This window comes from Pseudophryne corroboree, chromosome 6 (assembly GCF_028390025.1).
Source record: "Pseudophryne corroboree isolate aPseCor3 chromosome 6, aPseCor3.hap2, whole genome shotgun sequence".
NCBI lineage: Eukaryota > Metazoa > Chordata > Amphibia > Anura > Myobatrachidae > Pseudophryne > Pseudophryne corroboree.
The window spans coordinates 240852468-240868967 of record NC_086449.1 but is presented as its reverse complement, the minus strand read 5'-3'; positions in this window follow the sequence as shown (position 1 = coordinate 240868967).

The window sequence follows — 16500 nt, the reverse complement described above, 5'->3', positions numbered from 1 at the left end:
CCTAACCCTCCCTCCCCGCAGCCTAACCATAATCCTCCCCAGTGGTGCGTAAACCTAACCCCCCTTCTCGCAGCCCCCCTGCAGCCTAACCCTCCCCGGTGGCTCGTAAACCAAGCCCCTCCCTCCATGACCTAACCCTAAGAGTCCCCAGCATACTTACAATCTGGATTCCGGCGTCAGCATTTCAAGTCATGACGGAGTTCCGGCCACATGTTGGGACACCAGGATTTGGAGTGACGGCATCCTGACCACCAGTATGCTGAACGTATCCCCATATACTACTATGTATACCGGAGGCAGTCAATTGACCGCCTGTCTGGATCCCGACGGTCAAGATACCGAAGCCGGAATGCCGACACCAGCTGAAATACCGGCGGTCGGATTCCCGACCGCTGGCTGGTTACCCCTCTTGGGTGGTGGTCCATGCCACCACCCAGAGGGGAGCAGAACCCTGTGGTGACCAAAGGTCGCCACCGGGCCCAAAGCGTGGCGAGTGGACACACTGCACTCGCCGTCGGGATCCCGGTTGTTGGGATCCCGGCGTCGGTCTTCTTACCGCCGGGATACCAAATGCCGGGATCTCGTACTGATCCCATGTATACATATGCATAATATATAGGTATATATATATGTACACTGTATATCGGGTAGGCAATGTTCAGCACTCCAGCTACAGTTTAACTATCCATCCCAGCATGCATTGCCACAGATTTGCTGTTAGGGCAAACTATAACTGTTAAAGGACATGCTGAGATATTTAATTCCACAGCATCTGGAGTGCTGGACATTGCCAATCCCTGCTGTGTATATATTGTACATGTATACTGTGGGGTTGTGGCTGCGTGACCGGCTGCCGGGATCCCAGTGACCGCATCCCATACTGTCCATATGCACATATACTATACATATGGATACTGTATATGCACACTATGGAGGAGATTCAAATTGTTTTGCACACCCATTCTCCAGTCTAAAGCGATGGGAGATCGCGGGGCGCAATTCAATTGCTTTATTTTTATCACACTAATCTCGCCCAGACAGGCAAGGTTTAGCCACATAAAATGGCTAAACCCACCCAAAGTGCTGTTTGCAGGCTGAAACGGATCACTCTTCACACACTTCAGCTTGCCAGCACTGCCGGCTACGAGCTGAAATGTATCTTCCCATGGCTCAGCGTGCCCAAATGGAGCAACAATTGAATTCCCCCCTTTATCTAGGTATGTTAACTATGTTTATGTACGCCATGTATATGTATACTATGTATGTACACTATCTATCTCTAGCTTAGGGGGTCAGTCCTATTGCGGGCTAACGGTGCAAGTTGCCTGTTGCAGTGGTGTAGAGATGGCAGTAATGGCACTGCATCTTGCACCATTCATGGCCCACTCCCACCCCGAATTTTAGCAATATTGTACGCAGACCCAAAAAGCTGCTTACAAAATTGTACAAGTCTGAGCTGGCATAAAGTACTAATTTGCGGGAATGAGAATATCACCTGCAATTGTATTCTTCCCTTTATGTGTAAACTATGGGAGGGATGTAAGGTCGTCCGAGTTCGCCGGCGATCTCAGACAGCATTACATACAGCCTCATGTGTATTATTGCTAATCTATTAAAAGGGGCACCGATTATTGATATTTTTTTTAAGGGGGAACAGATCAATAATATTTTAGTAAAAGGGGCATGGATTAATGTTAGTCTAATAAAAGGGGCACGGGTTATTTATATTATAATGTGGGTTGACCACACCCCTCCAATTGATGGCCACACTTACCTAAGGCTGGTTATGTCCCTTCAGTGGGCCCCTGCCATTGCATTCCTCTGTGGGCCCTTGATGACACTGACCTCAGTGGACGACCCTGGAGCAGACCTGGGCAATCCAATCTGCCCTCTGAGAATTGAGATATCTTCCCAGGAAAGGAATTCCTGAACTCTTGCAAAGACCACCTGCTGCTTGCAGAGTGGGTAAGAGCCCAATTATCAGAGGTGCTTCAGTTTCCCTAGTCATTTGTCCAGGGACCCTCTAACATGATGGTCTGATTTAAACCACTACACGCAGCTGGGCACAGGCAGCCTATGGCACTTATCAGGGTGATCTATAGGATCTTCGTATTGTCCCTGCATTTATTTCACCCCTATACCTGTCCTTGCTTCCAGCTACCGTCACCCCTACATCATTTCTCTGCATCCCAGTACCATCACCATTGCACCCTGTCCCTATGTCCTGATACCATAACTCCTATACCTTGTCCCTCCATCCAGTTACCATTACCCCTGCAACCTGTCACTGTATCCTGATACCCTCACCCTTACATCCTCTCCCTGCATCCCAATAACCTCACCCCTACACCCTGTCCCTGTATCCCAGTACCCACACCCTGTTTCTGCATCCAGGTACCCTCACCCCTACACCCTGTCCCTGCCTCCCAGTACCCACACCCTGTTCCTACATCCAGGTGCCCACACCCTGTTCTTACATCCAGGTGCCCTCACCCTGTTCCTACATCCAGGTGCCCTCACCCTGTCCCTACATCCAGGTACCATCATCCCTACACTCTATCCTTTCATCCAGAGACCCTCACACCCATAGCAACACCCAGTCTACCAATCTCCTAGACTACCTATGCCTCAGATCTCTGTTCCTATCCTCACACTCGTCTCCTCAAAGTCATCTCCTCTCAGTTTTACCCCACATTGCCCATGGGAGTGGTGTCCTTTGTATTTTATGGTGGTGGTTGGAGCTCTCTATATAATATGGCATTTATTGCAATGTTCTTTAGTGTGTGGAGGTCATTTGAATGCTTTGTGTATTACATGTTAGTCACTGGGATGCTCTCTAATTTGGACACTGTTACTCTATCTTTTTTTATGTGGCAGTCATTGCGATGCTCTTGGTATTATATGATGTTCACTGCAATACTCTCTGTATCATATGGCGACACTGTAAAGCTTTCTGTGTCATATGTCGGTCACTGCAATGGTCTCTGTATTATATGGTGGTCACTGTGATGCTATCTGTATCATATGGCGGTCACTGATGGATCTGTATATGTGGTCACAAACTTTTTGTTGTTATATCTTCACTTAAGTAGTTGAAGGTAGGCACTAGCTATGACCTCCACGGGGATAGCGACACCCACAGCACAAGCCACACCCACTTTGTAAACCACACTTGTCACACCGCCGCAGCGCTTGTCACACCTCCTGACGAGGCACACAATAGGCCCTTCATAAATTAAAGCTCCAAGCCCATGTGGACCTTAATCTGGCACTGTATGTATGTACAGCAGTGCCATAACTAGGCATTTTAGCGCTGTGTGCAAGAAACGGCATTGGCACCCCCTCATGCAAGATAGGGGCAGTGCGCGCCGTAAGCGCGCAGAAAATATATAGGGGCGTGGCTTCATGGGGAAGGGGCGGGGCCACAAAATAATACCAATTCATACTACGGTGCACAATAGTCTCCATTATTCAAATTACGCTGCACAGTAGTGCCACTACACCAGGTAGAGACCCTTTTACACATTATGGCAGACAGTCCCCCTTTTTACACATTACGGCAGCCAGTCCCCTTTTTTACACATTACGGCAGACAGCGTCCCCTTTTTACATATTACAGCAGAGTCCCCTTTTTACACATTACGGCAGACAGAGTCCCCTGTTTACACATTATGGCAGACAGCGTCCCCTTTTTACACATTATGGCAGACAGCGTCCACCTCTTTACACATTACGTCAGACAGTGTCTCCCTTTTTTCACATTACGGCAGACAGCGTCCCCCTTTTTACACATTACGGCAGACAGCGTCCCCCTTTTTACACATTACGGCATGGAGTCCCCCTTTTTACACATTGTGGCAGACAGAATAGATAGATAGATAGATAGATAGATAGATAGATAGATAGACAGACAGACAGACAGACAGACAGACAGACAGACAGGCAGGCAGACAGACAGACAGACTGACAGATAGAGAGATAGATACTCACCATCACTCCCCGCTGGCTCAGGCTCCTCGGTGCAGGCTTCATGCAGCAGATCCCGGGCAGGGTAGAAGAAGGAGGAGGGAGGGGGACTGGAGCTGCAGCAGCGCTATGTAATTGGTAGTGGCGCCGCTGCAGCAGTCCCCTCTCCTTCCACATTGGCTGGCCGACGCGGCTGTGAATGCCGGGATGAGGGAAGCGCATCCCAGCATTCACAGCAGCGTCGGGCAGCCAATGCAGAAGGAGAGGGACTGCTGCAGCGGCGCCACTACCAATTACATAGCGCTGTTGCAGCTCCAGTCCCCCTCCCTCCTCCTCCTCCCCTGCCTCCAGTGCTGCTGCTCTCCTCTCCTGCCTCCGGCTTCTCCAGCGCGGCACAACCAGCACAGCAGAGGCGGCTTGTAATGAGTCAATTTGACTCATTACAAGCTGCTGGCCGTTGCACCCTCAGGGCAACTGCGCTGTGTGCCAGGCACACTTGGCACACACGTAGTTACAGCGCTGATGTACAGTATGTATGTATGTATGTATGTATGCTGTGTGTATGTGTGTGTGTGTTTGTAAATATGTGTGTGTCTGTGTTTGTGTAATAATGCTGTGTGTCTCACATATTATTTATATATAAATATGTCTGGCACTCCACCCCCCAGCAAAAATATAGACTTCGGTGCCCTCTGGAAGTGGTGTAGTACAAATGTAGAAAGGCAGCGGCACTCAGATAACTTTTTCATTATTCAAATTGTATTAAAACATTACAAAATACTACAAAAGTATTCCAACGTTTCAGTCAATCCTGCGTTTGCCACTGCATCTCGACCTAGAGACCATGTCGACCTAGAAACCATGTCGACCTAGTTACTGTCGACAAATAGTGGTCGACCTAGACATTGTTGACCTAAGTGTGGTTGACCTAGAGAACGGATACCGGTTTAAGGAGAGTGAAGCCTAATACCGATTCCCGAGTTCTGCACGGCGGCTGTGATACACTGCCAGCACATATATTACATACATCTTCACATGTATGTTTATATGTACTTAGCAGCCCCCTCCCCCATCCCCTGCACTAGGACGTCAACGTGCTGCAGTCGCCGAAGTTAACGCGCTGCAGTTGCTGCTGCCCTGCACCCATAATAGATACACCAGTGACCCTTTATCTACAAGCAGTCCACATTGTGCTGTGGTTTCTATTTTCTATTAAATTACCCCGCCTATGAAGTATTAAAATTATTTTACAGCGAGTACTTGTAAGAACCGCTGACCCAGCGCAATACAACCCAACACCAAACACAAAGTAGAAGTCTTTTGCATTTTTTAACCAAACAACAAGAATGATATCCTGCACTGGACAGAACTTAAGTGAATAATTCAAATAACCAACATATATTAAACAGTCAAACAGCAAAATTGCATTTAAATTTATCTAAAGCTGGAGGTGCTCCGAGGTAATGAATACTAGGCGACCGCATTTTACCATTGCCGGCACCAATGTGCACGCAGCCTACGTATGCGCACCCAGCCAATGCGATCGGATCACATTGGCTGCGAACGCCTCTGCCTGATTGACAGGCAGAGGCATTCACAGGGCGGCAACGCAGCATCGTCGGAGTGGCTGCTGGGCGCGACGCTTAGCATGCTGGGTGGCCTTGCCCTTTGCTGGGTGGCCCCCAGCATGCGATAGAAACAATTGCAATTTCTGCTTTTTAGCAGAGTCTGCAATTCAATCTGAATCAGGTCCTAGATGCTCAAAAAAACACAATTGGCCATCCTTAAAATGTGAAAAAACATGAAATGTGGTCATTTACAATGTAGCTTTAGAGATACAGTTATAGACCTACAGTAAATGGTCCCATGGTGAGAATATATAGTTCCATAACATGTCTTAATAAAATAAATTAGCAGAGGAGATTGGAATGCAAGAATGGGATATCAGTCTCCTATGATTCACAAGGTAACATCCCTGTAATGGGCCCTACACATTCGGCGACCCGCCGCTGAGCTGCCCAACGGCAGATATGGCAGATGGGCGACCGGGCGGCAGGGAGAGGTGACGGGGGGGAGTGAAGTTTCTTCATTCCCCCCGTCACCTGGCTCCATAGCAGTGTAAGCTAATATGGACGAGATAGTCCATATTGGCTTGCATACATAAGCGACCCGGCACCAACGATGAATGAGCGCAGGGCCGCTCATCGTTCATCGTTGGGGCCTACACACTGAACGATATGAACGAGTTCTTGTTCATTAATGAACGAGAACGTTCTTATAGTTCAGTTATATCGCCTAATGTGTAGGGCCTATTATTCTCTGTTATCACAGGTTTGTAATATGGGCTTATTAAGGTTTGTTAGCAAACCAAAAAAGCACACTAATGGACAAAACCATGTGCACTGCAGGTGGGGCAGATGTAATCTGTGCAGAGAAATTTAGATTTAGGTGGGGTGTGTTCAAACTGAAATCTAAATTGCAATGTAACAATAAAACAACCAGTATTTACCATGCACAGAAACAATATAACCCACCCAAATCTAACTCTCTCTGCACATGTTACATCTGCCCCACCTGCAGTGCAACATGGTTTTGCCCATTAGTGTGCTTTTTGGTTTGCTAACAAACCTGAATAAATCCCATATTACAAACCTGTGATAACAGAGAATAACAGGGATGGTTACCTTGTGAATCATAGCAGATTGATATCCAATTTAAACTTGCATTCCAATCTCCTCTGCTAATTTATTTTATTGAGACGCGTTATGTAACTGTATTCTCACCACGGGACCATGGGTGTGGTATGCAAGGACGACCACACTTAGGTTGACAGTGTCTAGGTCGACCACTATTGGTCGACAGTAAGTAGGTCGACATGGTTTCTAGGTCGACAGGGACTCTAGGTTGACATGTACTAGGTTGACATGACAGAAGCTCAACATGAGTTTGTGCACTTTTTTTGGTGTTCGTTTTTCCGTACAGTGACTGGGATCCACAATTAGTGTACCGTGTACCCTCACATGGCTCGCGGCTTTGGGCAAGGTGCCTCGCTCTGCTACCGCTGCAATCACCACAGGTTACCGTTTCCAATTGTAGTCCACGTTGATCGTAAAGTATGAAAAAGTTCAAAAATGAAATAAAAATGTGAAAAACTCATGTCGACCTTTTGTTATGTCGACCTAGAACATGTCGACCTAGAGTCCCTGTCGCCCTAGAAACTGTGTCGACCTACACACTGTCGACCTATAGTGGTCGACCTAGACAGTGTTGACCTAAGTGTGGTCGACCTAGAGACCGGATACCTAGACCATTTAGGTCTATAAATGTATCTCCAATCCTATTGTCACAAAATGGAGGTTAGCCGCGCTCCCTAGTCGTGCTTTCGCTCACTTCCGCCGCAAGCCTGGGCGCGATCCTTTAATCAAGAAGTGTCCCCGCTGTGTCCTGCCACTCGCCGTGGCGTCCATGACTGTGTTCCAGCATCCTCCTTCAGGCGGCCTGTCCAGGACGCAGCGCGCCGGAGTTTGCGCTGCTCTCCTTCATGACAGTCTCCAGTCAACTGATCTTACGCATCATGTGAGCCGCTCATCCATTCAGCTGCAAGCTCCGGGTATAAGTTCCAGCTCCCTGCACTAACAAGCTGTGAGTTCTTTGGTGTGTCTCAGCCAGGGCCGGCTCCAGGCATGTTCGAATAGAGCGGCCGCGCGGGGCACCACCCTTAATGGGCGCCGCTATATTCTTGCCTGGAGCCAGCCCACCCTGCAGCGATACCCGGCCTTTAAACTTCAGTTGTATCTGTGCGCGCTGTGACGTCAGACGCCGGCGCCTCGCAGAGCGCACACAGCCGTTTCAGAAGGGTCCGCACGGCGCCCGCGCCCTCAGCAGCACCCCCTCCCAGTGCCGCAGGTATGTGGGGGGGCATATCTGCACTGTGGGGGCATATCTGCACCGTGGGGGCTGTCAAAGTCGAAAAATATAGCGACCTATGATGCCTTGTACTAACCCCATGCGCTTGCCCGCTGCACGTGCACATTCTCTCCCGTGCGTGCGCATATTCGCAGTTGCGTGACGGCGCCTCCACGGTCGTGCGCTCAGGCGCGTGGTATGTGCATTTACGGTAGAGTTTGAGTGCGTCTGGGGGGCGACTCGATCGTTACATATTTAATCCAAATAATGTATTTTATAGGTAATATTCCCTTTAATAATATCTGTAAGTATGATTAGTGTAACTGTTTCAGGGACAGAGAGATTCCTCTTTGCATGCTGGGAGGGCTCAGACAAAGGTTGGAGGGTAGTGTATGGTGTCCAGCTGTGGGGTATTGAAGGGGTGTTGTGCCTATGATAATTGGGAGGGATTCGCATAGTTCCTGCTCATGGTTATGCACAGAAGTAGAAAATAAGATTAATTGCATTCCGAATAAATTACACATAAGTGCAGGGTAGGTGAATGGAATTCAGTCATTTCTTTCCCACAGACTGAATACAATAGCCTTATTTACACTAAGCTTTGAGATTCTATGAAGAGGGCTTACACCTTTGTTTATGAATAGAACCAGGTTTCTCTCCAGAATAATGAGTGCTGAGTAGTCAATTGTCTCAACTGAAGGTGGGGTAAACAAAGCCCAGAGACAGAGTTTGTTTGGAAGATCCAAAACAATAGCTTTCCTCAATATAATCAGACAAAGAGGAATTTAGAATACTAACAAGTCCTAGCCATCGCCCACTTCTTGAACTAACCAATGATCCCAGGTGCAGTACATGTCCCACCCCCTAACCAATGGAAAGAGAGCACACAGTATCTATTGTAGTATGTCTTGAGTTAGTAAATAAATATAGCTTGCAATAGGCTTGGTGACACAAGACTCTGCAAGGTTTTCACACTGAAGGCTAGAGCCCTGGTCCAGGTTGCGCCGGCGAAGTCATTCCCACGTGTGTAAATTATTCTCTGTAACCAACTTATTCTCTGTTTGTATTTGCCATATATTCTCTCTCTCTCTCTGTTATTGTTTAGGATTAAGACGCTGTTGTATATTGTATATTTTCAGTTATTCTGTTTAGGTGTTTTATGTTAGTGCTGTAGTGTATAAGCTGTTAACTGTTTTCCCCTTTTTACATAGCTAAATCTCGTTAGTAAAGGTGTTGGAACCTAAGCAAAGTGTCTGTGTTTCTCTAGCTAGTATAGAGGGTTTCTGAGTATCTCAATCGCTCAAGCAGCTTTTATATTAACAAGGTTAAGAAGTGTTATATCATTACAGTATAAGTATATCCCTTCATTGTGTTGCATACAAGGTTTACTGTGTGTCATCCTGTGAGCGTCTGCGCCGCTCGTGTTCCTCTTGTGGGCACAGCGTCCGCTACGCTAGTAGCGTAGCATTCCGGTACTCGGACCGCCTATAGCGTGCTCGATACCCAGCGTAAGCCGTGAGCGAACGTGCCGCTGGTGCGTCTCGACCACGGCCTAGCGTCTGCTACGCTAAGTGCGTACCCTTACGGTACCCCGTACGCCCATTGCGTACTGAGTCTCTTACCAATATATAGTGAATGTTATAAGATAAATATTTAGCTTTATCAGGGCATTTATGTATCTGCACTGTGGGGGCATATTTGCACCGTGGGCAGAGGCGGATTGGCCATAGGGTTCACAGGGAAGATTCCCGGTGGGCCGACGCACCTGTGGGGCCTGTTTTGTTTGAGGACACGTGGTCCTTTTTATAGACATAATGAATATATGCATAATGAAAATAATTTGCATATATGAAAATTACTTTGCCACTTAGCCTGTGATTGCAGATGATCTAGTGCAGTGGTTCTCAAACTCGGTCCTCAGGACCCCACACAGTGCATGTTTTGCAGGTAACCCAGCCGGTGCACAGGTGTATTAATTACTTACTGACACCTTTTAAAAGGTCCACAGGTGGAGCTATTTATTTCACTTGTGATTCTGTGAGGAGACCTGCAAAACATGCACCGTGTGGGGTCCTGAGGACCGAGTTTGAGAACCTGTGATCTAGTGTATGCTCTGTCTGCTTGGCTGACATAAGATTGAGTGAATAGTGATTGGGATACGGTTGGTGTAATAAGCAAGAAAATATATCTTTCTAAAGAATGATACAGTTTTCTAAATTCTGAAGGTGTATCATATAATGTGCTCATAATATTTAATTTTTTTTAACTTCCCCCTTGATGCTGGACATGCCCACTATCTGGAAAGTCTTGGGGGGAGGGTGCTGCTGCCATGGCCCATGGCTAGACCTTACACCTCTGGTGCTGCCCATGTGGGGCCACTAGTACAAATTTTTCCAGGGCCGCTTTTTGTTCCCAATCCACCCCTGACCGTGGGGGTATTTATGTAACTGCACTGTGGGGGCGTATCTGCAGCGTGGGGGTATTTATGTATCTGCACTGTGGGGGCCATATCTGCACCGTGGGGGTATTTATGTATCTGCACTGTGGGGGCATATCTGCACCATGGGGGCATATCTGCACCGTGGGGGTATTTATGTATCTGCACTGTGGGGGCATATCTGCACCGTGGGGGTATTTATGTATCTGCACTGTAGGGCCATATCTGCACCGTGGGGGTATTTATGTATCTGCACCGTGGGGGTATTTATGTATCTGGCACTGTGGGGGCCATATATGTACTGTGGGGGCCATATATGCACCATGGGGGCCATATCTGCACCAATGTATCTGGCACTGTGGGGGCATATCTGCACTGTGGGGGCATTTATGTATCTGGAACTGTGGGGGCATTTATGTATCTGGCACTGGGGCATTTATGTATCTGGCACTGTGGGGGCATTTGTGTATCTGGCACTTTGGGGGCATATCTGGCACTGTGGGGGCATTTATGTATCTGGCACTGTGGGGGCATTTATGTATCTGGCACTGTGGGGGCATTTATGTATCTGGCACTGGGGGCATTTATGTATCTGGCACTGTGGGGGAAAATCTGCACTGTGGGGGCATTTATGTATCTGGCAATGTGGGGGCATATCTGGCACTGTGGGGGCATATCTGCACTGTGGGGGCATTTATGTATCCTGCACTGTGGGGGCATATCTGCACTGTGGGGGCATTTATGTATCTGGCACTGTGGGGGCATTTATGTATCTGGCACTGTGGGGGCATTTATGTATCTGGCACTGTGGGGGCATATCTGCACTGTGGGGCATTTATGTATCTGGCACTGTGGGGGCATATCTGGCACTGGGGGCATTTATGTATCTGGCACTGTGGGGGCATATCTGGCACTGTGGGGGCATTTATGTATCTAGCTCTGTAGGGGCATTTATGTATCTGGAACTGTGAGGACATATCTGGCACTGTGTGGCCATTTATGTATCTGGCACTGCTGAGGGAGGGGTATGTCACGTGTAGCTGGCACTGCTGGGGGGCATGTCACGCGTAGCTGGCACTGCTGGGGGGCATGTCACGTGTACTGGCACTGCTGGGGGGCATGTCACGTGTAGCTGGCACTGCTGGGGGCATGTCACGTGTAGCTGGCACTGCTGGGGGACATATCTTGTAGTGTTCCCGCTAGGCATCTGTGGCTAGGCAATGTGTGTCTGTGCTCTACCTGGCGCAATGTGTCACGGTGCTCTGCCTGGGGCAATGTGTCTCGGTGCTCTGCCTGACGCAATGTGTCCCGGTGCACTGCCTGGCGCAAAGTGTATTAACTGCACTACTGTGTGGTGTAATGCGAATTGCCACTATTATGTGGCCACGCACCTTCCCCACGAAGCAACGCCCCTAAATTTTTGCTGCGCACCTTCGGCGCGCGCTGTCCATGCTTTGGCATGTAGGTAAGGGAGCACCAAGCATTACAGTATGTACATCATTTTGCCCTTCTAACTTAAAAATGTGCCCTCCCTGTGATCAGCACCCTGCCCTAAAAAGTGAACACTATCATGTGTAGCTGGCACTGCTGGGGGGCATATTGTGTGTAGCTGGCACTGCTGGGGGGCATGTCATGTGTAGCTGGCACGGCTGCGGGGCATGTCATGTGTAGCTGGCACGGCTGCGGGGCATGTCATGTGTAGCTGGTACTGCTGCGGGGCATGTCATGTGTAGCTGGCACTGCTGCGGGGCATGTCATGTGTTGCTGGCACTGCTGCGGGGCATGTCATGTGTAGCGGGATTTAAATGCAGCATCCCGCGAGAGGAGAGGCCAGCCTACAGTAAATAATCACATACCGCAGGGACTAGAGTTGGGTGCAGGTCGGAAGAGGGCCCTAGAGCTGGGCGGATAAGGGCTGTGGGAAGGGTGGAGGTGGAGCAATCAGAAAGGGGATTATCTCCATCCTGACACTGCCTATGCTAAGCCTATGGTGGCCGAACTGATCCACATGACCATGTACATTGACTGCCGCCTTTTCAATATTTGAGGGGGGGGCCCCCTTGCCCCCCACATCCGTTCTGACAACTGAGGAGTAACATAAGGGGGTGGTGCAGTACCGTAAAAGAGCCCCTTGCGGGCACGGTGGCACACAACGCTCTTTATTCTCCCTCCATGGGGGTCGTGGGCCCCGCCCAAGAGGGAGAATAGTTGTTGGTATGCCGGCTGTCGGGATTCCGGCGCTGGTATACTGAGCGCCGGAATCCTGACAGCTGGAATATCAAATGCCTCCCGCCTATAGCATCCAATAATATGTCCATTCCATTTTTAAACTGAACTAGTTTAATTTCAGTTAAAGTTTAATTCAGTTAGCTGCTGTGGGTTACAGCAGAAAAGGTGTACAACCTGTGGCTACAACCAGAAGGGGGTTCCCTGTTTGTCAATTATGTACTACATTTTATTGTTACATAATACATTCTTATGTGTTCCCAGAATAACGGCATACTGACAGCTCTGGCCCAAAATATTGTCAGCCTGCTGCTTAGTGCCCCAGAATATTGGATCATTGAGACTTTGGGTTCTAGCTGCTAAAAAAAATGCACCACTGGATAATAGCACATTTGAATTTAGTAATAAATGTAATTAAGGTCCCCTAATGAAATGTACAGTAAAGTAACTACATGAATGCTCCTGGGATATGGCTTTATCTGTACTCACACTTCCATTTACCTAACCTGCATGCAATAAGTGGTGGAACCAGGGGCGTTTTAAGAGAAGAGGGGAATCGCGTGCAGACTCAGTCGCGGGCCCCTTCCTCTCCGGCAGCTAGTACACTCTGGCTTACAGCCAGAGCCTACTGCGCATGCGCTGGTCTCCGGGAATATGGCGCCCACACCTTGTTCCTGGGGACACCTCCAGTGCGCATGCACAAACCACTTGGAAATGGCCGTGGCGGCCATTTTACAAGTGATCTGTGACCGCACAGCAGTTCCGCCGCCGCGGGCCCCCGGAGGGGTAAGTATACTCTATGGCTGCAGTGTGTGCGGTGTGACTTTCCCCCCGGACCTAGGGGCCCGTGTGTACTACCAGATACAATGGTGGCAGTTGTATGTGGGCACCAACCCTAAAGGGACACCACCTCCATTTCCCCAGCTAGCTCATTTTGCATTCTTTTTCTGGCTCATAATATACTCCTAGTATCATTGCAAACATGGCGTAAAGAAGTCTGTGGCTCAAACCGAGGAGCCAAAAGGAATATAAAACAGGATCAGGGGCGTAACTCCCAGAGACAATGGAGACCCCTGCCTCCGTGCTCCAAGCTCTGAAGGGGCACCTGCATGTACAGCAACATCTGTGTGGTTCAGAGTGGGATACAAGTGTGACCGCTGCTCTTCCAATGGAGTTTTGCAGCACACCTGCTGTTGAATAGCTAATTGGCTCTATCCCAGGAGCCATGCTTACACCTGCAATAGGGGACGAGACAGGCCCGTGCTGCAGCAAGCGATGGTGCACCCGGCACTGCTGCTAGACTGTGAGATGGGAATCACCGGTGAACGCTGATTCTGAATGTTGCAAATGGCCAAATCTTGTGAGTCTGACCCTGACCCCCTGGCTATTGTCACACAGTGCAACTGGAGCCCTGGCAACTCACTACGGACCCTGGTCCCTGTAGACTGACTGAGAGTGTTGGAAAAAAACTGTGTTCCCTAATGCACACCGAGTGAATAATATTACTATATAATAATAGTCAGATAATACGGAGATCTTAGTTGCGTATATCTGCAGATATAGGGTTAAGCCCCCAGGCAGATTGACAAGGCTTCTCCGTCACTGGGGGTCCCTAATACTAGGTATGGGCCCGGGGTGCAGGACCCCACAATGTCGGCACAGGTCGGCCTCCCCAGGCCAGCACACAGGTGAAAATTAATATGGGTTAATAAGAAGCACAGAAGTGCTATGTAAGTGGTGTGATTAAAATAATATATAAAGTGATAGGAAAAATAATAAGTGTTAATAAAGTGTTAGGGTGTGCCGACCTGCAGCAGCCCACCCATACCGACACAGGGGCCACTGCACCCCACACCCACCCCATAAATAATTACATATATATATCTATCAATATATATATCTGCAGATATACGCAACTAAGATCTCCGTGGGGAGGCCGACCTGTGCCGACATTGTGGGGTCCTGCACCCCGGGCCCATACCTAGTATTAGGGACCCCCAGTGACGGAGAAGCCTTGTCAATCGGCCTGGGGGCTTAACCCTATATCTGCAGATATACGCAACTAAGATCTCCGTATTATCTGACTATTATTATATAGTAATATTATTCACTCGGTGTGCATTAGGGAACACAGTTTTTTTCCTACACAGAATTACCCCTCCCCTTTTAGCACCTGAGTGACATTACAATCTGATTGAGCAGCTTTCCACCTTGTGTATTGACTGAGAGTGTTATCTATATAATTCTTTAAGTTGTGTGTGTTAAATACACACACACACACACACACCCACACACACAATCTCACACACTATATTTTTTTTTTTTTAAAGTGGGAGGCGGGGGCATCAAACTCCATCTTGCCTGCAGGGGACCGGGATAAACTTACGCCCCTGAACACAATGACATGGAGTGAAAAAGAAGAGAACTTTACAAGTATGTACTGTCTCTGGGGATGTCGTTAATAAGCATCCACTTCCATAAAGCATTGCAAATACTATGGCAATACATTCAGTTTATCCCCTGAAATACATTTCTGAACATGTCTACACAAATAGTTTGATGATTTAAATTTGTTTTACATTGTGAGGGTTTAAAATTGACTAATTTTTCTCATGTAATTGTGTATTGGTAAATTGCACAAATTGGTCAGTTTTAAATAATTTCCTTATTGTTAAATAACCCTTCGCGTTATATGAAACTTCTTTAGACTTCCAACCCTGCATGCTAGTTGAGCTTAATTTGATTCTGTTGCATAATCTGTAATCAGGATTGAATTCATTTTTCATATTCACAGAGTGAGCATGTGGGGGGGCTTGGGGAGGGTTGTGCACGCCTCCATCTTACCTCCAGGGACAGGAATGGTTATGCCCCTGCATGCAGCTCATATTCAGAACCTTTTATTAAAGATGAAGAGCCATATTTATTATGATAAAAAGATATAAAGCAGATAATTGCAATGAGATTGGAGCTCTGGTTTTTATGTTCCATATATATTAGTTGGTCTCATCAGTGCATTCATTGTATGTAATAATGTATCTCATTATAGGCTTACATAGTTATCATTCCTTAGTAGTTTAAACAAGCAAATAGCAATCAAATGGTCAAGCATGGCTTCCTAAACTCTTATGGCTACAACATAATTGGTGCTTCAGTGGAGTCTCTGAGAAGAGATAATAGCTCTGTATACCTAGAACACAACAGAAGAGATATTCACACTCAGCCCCAGAGCATCTTCCTCTCTTCTTACAGATAACTACCAGAACTGCAGAGTAGAAATAGAACCTTCTTGCTAAATAGGAATTTACTTATAATTTATACACAAAACTTGATTCACACTGTAAAAGAAGAGAATGTAAAGACATGAGAAGGTCAAGAAAAGGAAAGAAAACTATAACATGAACTGGAAAATCAAGGGAAAAAAGTGTCTTTCACCAGTATCCTCAGGGCCAGTGTAAGCCCTAACGGTGCAACTCCCATCTGAGGTGTCACCAGGCTGCCTTACCTTATACAGTTGGAAATTTCAGTGGCATCCTCTCCTCCTGGGATTGGGACTGTTGTCATAACTAAGTGCAACACTCGCAGCATTAGATAGTGTCACTGACCTAGGTTGGGGGTGTTGTGAACTCGGGGGTTCTCTCGATGGTAGGGGAGAGGAACCACAGTTGGGTCGGAACAGGGATGGCTTGATATAGGTCTTCCTCATACAGGACTCTGACAGTAAAGCTTGGTGAAAATATTAAAGAACTTTATTGCAGGAAGGGAGCAACACAATGTCACATAGCAGAGAAGGAACGTATGAGGGGAATGTCCAGGCCTATAGGAGAACTTGTAAGCAATGTTAAAGATTCCAGGAAAAGAAGTACTTGTGAGTGTTGGTACAAGATAGTAGTGACTGAAGAACTTGTGAATGATGTTTTTAAAAATACTGATGATTTGAAGAACTGGTGAACGGTGGTTAAAGACTG